Source organism: Alligator sinensis, unplaced genomic scaffold (genome assembly GCF_000455745.1).
Source record: "Alligator sinensis unplaced genomic scaffold, ASM45574v1 scaffold2337_1, whole genome shotgun sequence".
In the NCBI taxonomy this organism is placed as follows: Eukaryota; Metazoa; Chordata; order Crocodylia; family Alligatoridae; genus Alligator; species Alligator sinensis.
In genome coordinates, this window is record NW_005843663.1 from 33,811 (window position 1) to 43,493 (window position 9,683).

The window sequence follows — 9,683 nt, forward strand, 5'->3', positions numbered from 1 at the left end:
GGGTGAGGGGCACTGGCAGGACAAGGACACACACCTCATCTCCAGCAATGGTCTCTTGGTGCTGGGGAGATGCCAGGGCCTGCAGTTCTCTCCTCAAGTAAGGACCTGGGTTGGGCAGGGAAAGCTGCCTCTGTCTGTCTGCCTAACTGGGGGCTGGATGTGCCAAAATAGTACCAGAGAGCAGCTTTGAGAGGAAAAGGAGACCATGGCGGACAGATGATCCCAGGTCTGGTCTTTGGGAGGACTGGGCTGGGCAGTAGCTCACTAGTGGAGAGGATCGAGCATCTGGGACAGGTGTTGAGGCTGCAAGGGTGACAATGACATCATGTAAGAGTCACAGAGATGCTCAGTTCTGGGTATACAGAGCCCCTCTGCCCCTTGCACTATGCAACCAGGGTCTGGGCCCCGATGGAGATGAGCCCCAGGAGAGAGGGGCCTTGGTGTGGACTGGCCCAAGTTAGAGTTGTGTCCCCTTCACAGCGATGCAACCTCGATGCTGCAGGGAGCTCGGGGACAGCTGAGCACTCTCTGGGGGTCTCCATCCCTGAAGAGCAGATCTGCATGGGCCTGAGCTGGAGGGAACTGGGATCATCTCTTTCCCCTCTGCCCTCCCTTAAACCTGCAACCCCTGTTCGGTGTCTTCCACAGCAGCTGCTGGGGAATCTGCTTCCCCTTTTTGTGCAGCCCCTGCCCTGCTCTGTGTCACTGTGTCCCTGGCACAGTAATACATGGCAGTGTCTGCAGCTCTCAGGGAGCTGAGCTGCAGGTGGTACTTCCTGCTGGAGAAGTCCCCGGAGATGGTGATTCTGCCCTGGAAGGCTGTATTGTAGCGTGTGCTGCCATCCCACATTCCCATCCAGTCCAGGCCTTTGCCAGGAGCTTGGCGGACCCAGCTCCACCAATAGCTGCTGCTGAAGGTGCCACCAGTGACAGTACAGGTCAGGCTGAGGGTCTCCCCCGGCTTCACCACCCCTGGGCCAGACTCCTGGAGCTGGAGCTGGGACTGGACACCTGGAAAAAGCAAGGGTCAGTTGGGATTGGCCCATCTTCCCTTCTCACTGCCACCTCCCACAGCCTCCCCAAGCACTCACGTGGAGCCAGGACCAAGAGGAGCAGGGGGCAGAGGAAGGCAGTCATGGTGCTGGAGTGGGGAACCAAAAGCACAGGAGGAAAGCTCAGCTCCTGGGGGCAATGGTGCTAAGTGCCCTGGGGTGGCTACTTGAGCAGGGAGCCATGAGGGGGATTTGCATAAAGGGGTCAGCCCAGGGCCTGGCCTGGCCTGGGGGAGGTGGTAAAAAGAGCAGATCTGTGCGCGTGTGTCTCTGGTCTGTGATCAGGTCCTGTCTGAGCAGCTGAAGACTTGTGCCCTGAGAAGGATGGTTGGTGCGGGGGAGTCCCCTCCTTCTTCTTCTGCTTATGACAAAGTCCACTCTGAGCCCTGGTCTGGAGCCCTGGGAAAGGCTTGTGGTTGCTTGTAGGCAAACAATATCCTTGAGCTCTCTTTTCATGAGATTGGTATCAGGGGCGGCAGTGTGGTAGTGGCGGGGTCACTAATGGGTGACTGCAGCACGGAGGGGAGCCTGGCTGGACCCTGCAGGCCCCTTGCAGCTGCTCCCCTCTCTGCCCACTTAAGCAGGCTGGGCCTGGCAGGCCCCCTCCTTGTGTGCGTTGGACTTGCCCAGACAGACACGGTGGTGGGGCACAAGGGATGCTGGGGCAGGACTCCTGGGTTGCAATCCCAAGCCTGGGGACTCTGCCCCCTGCTTGCTTGCTAACCTCACTCAGGATTTAACCCACAAACCTGTAAGTCACCTGGAGTGGGGGTGCCCATGGGATTGAACAAATTGGGAAGGTCCATCGGTGGTAGTAACTGGTCCCCTCTGGAGCTCCTACCTGAACCAGGCTGCCAGCAAGGGGAGTGTGTGTGCGGGCTCCGGGACATGTCCCTTCTCAGTCCTTGTCTGATGCAGTGATCACGGACCTGGTCTCTGAGCTGCAGGCCAGTCATTCCTAGGTGCACTTGGCCTTTGGAGGTGTCTGTGATGATTGAGGTCCCAGCTCCAGGGGACTTGCTTGGTGGGCAGAGCAGCCTGAGGTATGTGTAGGAAGGGCCAAGGGAGCCTATGGGGAGTAAAGGAAGAGAGGAGGTTCCTCTTGCAGTGGCGGCTGAATCCCAGGCTAGAAAGGGCCATTGTGGTCCCTGGACCTGCCATGCTGTTCATGATGTCATCACTGTACAGTGACATCACCACCCCTTGGTAAGAGCAGCCATGGGCACTGAGCTGGAGCTGATAGGCTGGTGGGATCCCCCTCAGAACCACTGGATGTGGCAGCCGAAGGCCAGTGCCCAATGCCAGCAGGCAATTTTGCAGGCAACTGTGACCCTGAATCACCCTGTTGATTTAATTCATAGTTTAATTAGCTCCTGGTGTTTCTTCTGCATGGAAGGAGGTTGACAGGAGCAGTCATGGCAGGAAACAAGAAGGATAAAGACCCTCACAGCCCTTCACAAGCTGATGGGCCCGTCGCATGATCTTGAAAGTCTTACTGCCTCATGGCCATTGCCAGGTCTGGGACCTAGGCATGATTGAGACCCCCTTCCCCACTGCCCCCACAACCTGTGGCTCTGGAGTGCAGCGGAGTAAGTCCCTACGAAGGCAGAATTGAGGCCCATCGCCAGATCACTTGAGCTGCTTGATGCAGGAGTCAAGTGTGACACATGGGCACAGGTGCAGGCTGAAGGCATATCCATGTGGGGCTGGGAGCCCAGGGAGCCAGGGACCACCCAGAATTGTGGAGAGATGGGGTTGAGCATATGGAGCCCTCCGTCAGGGATTTGCATCCAGTGCAGGGCTTAGAGCTGACTGCAGTACAACACATCTGCCCCTGTGGATCCGTCCCTAGGGTGTGTGCTCTCCGTAGACAGTGAACCCATCTCTGCAGGAGAGATGAGATCTCTAATGAGGCTCAGGGGATTTGAACATGCAATTCCATAACAAGTAGGATTTGGGTGGCAAACACTTGTGAGGGCCTTTAGAAGTGCTCAGACAAATGGAAGAGCAGGGATGAGTATTGTTAGTAATTTCTGAAGATTTGGACACAGGAGTACATGAGGAGAAAAATGGCATGGATTATCTTGTGTGGGCACAAATGGGGTCTTTACAAAAAATGACAGGAGTTAGGGATGCCCACATCTTGTCTGCAAACCCTGGGGTAGGAGAGCGGGGCTTGGTGCATACTTTAAAGCCTATTGGAAATTCTCAGCCGTACGTAATTATTGCAACATTGATTTTTGGGAATCATGGAGCTTTTGGGGTAGAAAATGTATGTGGTATTTGTGCCAGCAAGGGCTGGGGATTCCAAAAGGGCCCAAAGGATTTGGGAACCCCCTTGCATCACCTTAAAAAAGAGGGGGGGACCTAGAGCTGATCTCAGCCTATTATGATTTAATTATAGACAGTGTCTGCTGCTCTCTCCTGGCCTAGGCAGCCCACAGCTCTGCAAGGTTATTGTATAAAGCCCAGGAGGTTTGAGATCACTGTATATCCAGCACAGTAATAGCGGGGTCTGTCCTCAGCTCTTGGGCTGTCCATCTGCAGGTGCACAGTGCTACTGAACTTGTCCCTGGTGATGATGGATCGCCCCTTAACAGCTCTGCTGTGAGACCATTCCTTGGGTTACCAATCCATGTGACCCACTGAAGCCCCTTGCCAGGACCCTGGTGGACCCAGTGCATGTAGTAGTCACTGAAGGTGAATCACGAGGCTTTGCAGGAGAGGTGCAGAGACGCCCCGGGTTTCTGAACTCCCTCTCTGGACTTCATCAGTTGTGCCTGGGACCAGGCAGCTGGGGAGAAAAGCTGTGTAAGCATCGCATCCCTGCAGGGCCTGCCCCACAGCCCCGGGAGCCACGGCCTGCTGTGTGGCAGGGGAAGGAGGTTCCCTGCAGTGTGCAAGGAGCCCATGGCAGGGCTGGGGCAGTACCTGGCAGAGCTGCCAGGAGGAAGAAGAGCTTCCCCCAGGACCTCATCCTCTCGCTGGGGCTGGAGGGAGGCGGATGGGCAGTGCCACATTCCTGTGTCCCCCTGCTCCCCTCGGACTCCGAGAGGCCAGAGCTCTGGCAGGTTTCTGCTGGGGCTGAGGCCCTGGATTGGCATCTTTGCCCTGCCTAGCGCCCACACCCATCCGAAACCCAGCTCCTGAGGCTCTCCTAGATGCACTGTGTCCCCCTCAGAGGAGTCTTTGCTGTGCCTCTGAGCAGGGAGGTCGTTGTGTTGTCAGGGAAGTCTTCCCTGCTGCTCTTCTGCCCAAAGCTCTTGCTGCGTCTGCTCTGTCAGGTGCCAGGTCCATGTCTGGGCATGACCCTGTGTGCATGTGTTTGGGATGTGATGACCCCGGGGCTGCGCTGCTGTCCCAGTGGTGGCTGTGTACAGGCAGGAGCCCAGGACCTGGGGACTCTAAATACCAGGGGTAGGCCATTTTTGCAGGTGGAGGGCTGCTTGCTGAGTTTTGGCAAGCCATCGAGGGCCACATGACAGGCAGCTGGGGCAGATTAATATTTATTTTTTCATTTTTTTAGGGTCCTCTTGGGCCAGATAGAATGGTCTGGTGGGCTGTACCCGGCGCATTTTGCCCACCCCTGCTCCAGACCCTTCCCCACTGTCCTCGGGCCAAGGTACCTCCCTGGGAAGTGATGTGGGGCTTAGGTAAGGCCTGGGTCTGGCCCCCAGGAAAGCCTCTTTGAGGTTTCTTGTCAGCTACTGTCACCACTGGCCCTTGGGTTTGGCTCCACTCATTCAGCCCTGGCCCTGCCTCCTGCTGGGTTTGTCCCGACTCTGGGCACCGTCGCTCCCTGGGCTGCAGCTCTCACCAGGGTGCTCAGTGGAGGGGCAGCTCTCACCAGCATCTGTTGCCATGAGTGTGGGTCTTCCTGGACCTATTTTCCTGCCTCCAGGCATTGGCCCTGGGCATTTCCAGGGGCAGGAGATCTAAGAGATGCTGGGAACAGGACCACAATGCCCATGGGGTGGGAACAGTCCCCTCGAGAGTCCTGTGAGGAAGAGGGAAGATGTCCCTGTGTGAGCAGGCTGAGGTGGGCAGAGGCACCTGGGACCAGATGTGAGTCTGTCTCTTGGTGTCTCCCCATGCACCCATGCTCTGTTAAAAATGGTATCTTCAATGACTGGTAAACCAGGCCCACAGGTTCTGCTTCACTATTGAGTTTAAATTTGCCCTGGTTATTTCCCTGTGTAACATAGGAGGAGGGAACACACTGGCCATGGCTGTAGAGGAGCCCTGAGGTACAGAGGTGTTGGTAGGAGGTTTGTATCAAGGAGACTTTGTTCTGTATCTGGAGCTTTTTCTTCTGTCTTTTCTCCTCCAGACCTGATTTTCACCTTACGTACCAGAGTAAGGAGGAGAGGGATCCCGTGGATCCAGTTTGACAAGATCCTCGAATTGCAAAGCAATGGGCACTGAGGTCTGGAAACTCCCAGTGCTGTGTGTGTGTGTGCCAGTCACGTTCCTGCTCTGAGTAGACATAGTGTCCCCTTCACTGCGTCCCCTTTTTGTGCAGCCCCTGCCCTGCTCTGTGTCCCTGTGTCTCCTGGCAGAGCTTTGGCGATGCATACGGGGTGCATGTGGGTGCACGTGCAACCTCTGAGCTTCGCGTTGCGCCCCTGGAAAAAGCACCGCCGCCCCCACCCCTGCTGCGCCGATGTCAGTGGTGGGGGCAGCCCAAGCAGGGAGTTCCTGCAAGTGGCCGCGGCGGTGTCGGCACTCACCATCCCACCTCCTCCCCCCACCGCCAACACCACCCACAACAGCTGCCTGCACAAGCTCCCTGCTCGCTGCTGCCATGCCTCCGACACCAACACCACTGCCTGTGGGCGGTCGCCGTGTCCCCCCAACCTCTGGGGGCATGTGGCATTCATGTGGCACAGTACTACATGGTGGTGTTTGTGGCTTTCAGGGAGTGCAGCTTCAGGGAGAGCTGATTCTTGGAACTGGCTCCTCTAGAGGCATTCATTCTCTCCTTACTTCACTCTGGGCCTGCCTCCGCCTTGACATCCTGGTTCCTCCTATTAGTTTCATGCCTCCATGTGGCGTGCATGAGGTCTGGCTCTCTTGTGCATCCCATCTCCAGGGGATTGCAACCATGTGGGCAAGTCCCTTTGGCTTCCAGCACAGCTTCCGCTGGCCAGAGGGAGTTATCTTGGGTCGCACGTGGCCCTGTGTGTTGGGCTGGAAGTGCTGCCATTCTTTGGGCAGCTGGCTACACAGCTCCAGTAATTGTGCTACTGTCCTGGAGTCCACCTGGAAGCTTTCTGTCTGGCTCTGGCCCAGTGGGACAGCCAGAACCATGACATGAACTAAAGCCAATAGCCTGTTATAGGGTGGTGGGAACATGGGAAATTGCTTTTGTCCAGTGAGGAACCCAGATTGCAGCACAGTCCTGCCCCAACAACTCCCCTTGAAATCATGGTATTTCCATGTTTGCGGCAGAGTGTCCAAGAAGCGTGCGGTCAGTGAATGCTTAGAGGGCCCTGGTGAGATTCCCAAAAAGTCGTCATCACCAGCTTCACTGGGAACAGATCTCATTTGTGGGAGGATGTAGGTGTTGGGAGCGTTTTATGCATTCAACTTCCTTTGGATTGAAGGTGCCGGGGGATTGGACACTAGGTAATGTGGTCCCAATTTTCAAGAAAGGGAGGAGGAAGGACCCAGGTAACTATAAGCCTGTAAGCCTCACCTCGGTCCTGGGGAAGATCTTGGAATGAATCATCCAGGAGCACATCTGTGGGGGGCCTGCAGGGGAGATCATGCTCAGGGGCAATCAGCATGGGTTCATCGAAGGCAGGTCCTGCCTGATGAACCTGGTTGCTTTTTATGACCAAGTAACTAAATCCTTGGATGATGGTGTTGCCTTGGACGTAGTCTTTCTACACTTTGAGAAGGCCTTTGACACTGTCTCTCACCCCATCCTCATCAATAAATTAAGCAACTGCGGCATTGACGCATGCACAGTTGGATGGGTCAAAAATTGGCTGATGGGGCACACCCAGAGAGTAGTGGTGGATGGGTTGTACTCAACCTGACGAGATGTGGGCCGTGGGGTACCCCAAGGTTCGGTCTTCAGGCCTGCACTGGTTAACATCTTCATCAGCGATTTGGACGAGGGGGTGGAAAGCACGCTGTCCAAGTTTGCTGATGACACTAAGATGTGGGGCGAGGTGGACACACTTGAAGGGAGAGAGAGTCTGCAAATAGATTTAGACAGACTGCAAAAGTGGACAGATGAGAAGAGGATGGGGTTCAGCGTAAACAAATGCAGGGTGCTGCACCCTGGGAGAAGGAATCCACAGCATACATACAGTCTGGGGAGCTCCCTTCTTGAAAGAACAGAGGTGGAAAGGGATCTTGGAGTCATTATTGAGCAGTCTTCCCCTGCTGTTTTCCCCCAAAACTTAAACAGCTGGACCCCTGCCCGCCCCTTCCGCTCCTCTTGTCCCCTCCCTCAACCCTCCCCTGCCTGATCCTGGATGGGCCCACAGGATGCCAGCAGTGGTGTTTCTGCCTCTCTTAGCATGTAAGTGGTTTCTCCTGACTTTTAGGTTTCTTTAGCTGCTTCTTATGTCTCCATGCCTTGGGCCTGCACACTCCAACTCAGGGGCCATCATGGCCTTACGGTTCCTTAGGGCTACAAGGAGCCCTGTCCTATGAACATGCCCATAAGCTAGGCAGGCTGTGAACACACATGAGCTATAAGGCAAGGCAGGATGCACAGGTGCGAACAGCAAAGCAAAGGTCATGGCAAGAGCCATGGCTGCATTGCTCTAGTTTTACATGTGTTCACCCTTTGGCTTTTAATGGAGTTCCCTTGGACTAGATCTGGACACTCTGCACCGGATAGTCCAGCCCACTCCCATCAGTCTGATGGCAAGATTTTCAAAAGGGCTCAAGTGGTTAATGCTTAAGTGCTAAACAGCTGTGGACAGGAAAATGAGGCAAGGAAACTGTTATCCACTGAGCCAATCCCGAGTTCTCCCCTCATTCCCTCCCTTTTCCCTGGGCATGCACAGGTGGGGGCAGAAACCAGGAGCAGGAGAAGTCCAAGCGTTTGCACCCCTATTGCCATGGGACGGGGGAGCAGAAGGGGCAGGGCTGAGGCTGAGCAGGCACTGAGGTTGTGGAGACCAGGGGTTGTATGTAGCTCGGAGCCCCCAGCCAGGGATTTGCATGTGGGCTTCCCTGGGGAGATGAGTGGAGAGCATTTCATTGCTGCCTGGGTTCCTCATGTGTGTTGTCTCTGTGGAGTTTGGTGTCCAGCAGGGGTGTTTGGGGTGTTTTTCCTGCACCCATCTGCTGCCCTGGGAGTGCAGTTACTGTGTCCCCTGGGTGTGTGGAGCTGGGAGACCCCATAGCCCAGCCTGCTCTCTGCCCTCCACGTCCCAAGCCAGGCTCCCCTTTCAGTGCCTGGCCACATCCCAGCCCATGTTCAGGGGACCTCTCTTTGCCAGGTACAGGGCAATGAGAGTCTGGTTTCAACTGTGTCCCATTACAGACCCTTGGAAGGTGTTTCTACCCGCTAAGGCATGTGCATGGGTAGAGCCCGGGGTTGTTGCTAGTTGCATTCCCATGTCTCTCTCTATTCTCAGGTGCCCGGTCCACGGTTGAGCTGGGGGTTTTGCTTCCAAATTGCAGTAAAACCCTGTTCAATGGGTTATGAGCCTGGTAATCCCAGGGAGGGATATCTGCAGTGTATTTGCAAAATCACAGGGTCAGTCAGGCTGGGTGGTGCTCTCTAGTGGACAGGATGCAAATACGTTTGCCAAAAATGTCCAGGGCAGCCCCACATTGAATAACTCTGTCACAGCAGTAATAGGGAGGTGTCCCCTTTGCCACCTCCTCACCCCAGAGGCAGGGCCAGGGCCATCTCTGGAGGTGCTGCGTAGTGCAGGGTGAGTGGGGCACTGTGAACTGTTACTTGGTCTTGACTCTGCAAAACTTATTTTCCAGAGGGCTTTATAGCAGCTGCGGATGGGGCAGCTGCCTGACGGAGGGGAGAGGCTGAGAGTCCCCAGGCTTCTCACTAGAGAGAGCTGGGAGTGCAGCCCCTGCCCTTGCCCTCCCATCAGGACTGGCTCCAGTGCTGAGTGTGGAGACCAGTGCAACCAGTAACCCCATGAGGAGGAATGTGTGACTGGTGCAGTGAAAGAAAGTGTTAACTCTTGACACCAACAGACCGGCTCCCTCCAGCACTGGGCCTGGCCTTGTGCTGCTCTGGTCCCTGCAGCCTCCTGTGGGACAGGGCACAAGTGGAGTTTGTGCTCAGGGTTTTTTGCATTAGCTCTAATAGGATTTGCTTCACTGTGTCTCTAGCACAGTAATACCGGGCCGTGTCCTCTGCTCTCAGGCTGTTCATCTGCAGGTGCAGGAGGCTGCTGGAGTCATCTCTGGAGATGGTGAATCGCCCCTTAACACTGTCAGCGTAGAATATGGGAGAGGAGGATGTGCCAATATAAGCAACCCACTCCAGCCCCTTCCCAGGAGCCTGGCGGACCCAGTTCATGCCGTAGCTACTGAAGGTGAACCCAGAGGCTTTGCAGGAGAGGCGCAGAGAGTCTCCAGGTTTTCTCACATCTCCTCCCGACTCTACCAGCTGCACCTGGGACCAGGCACCTG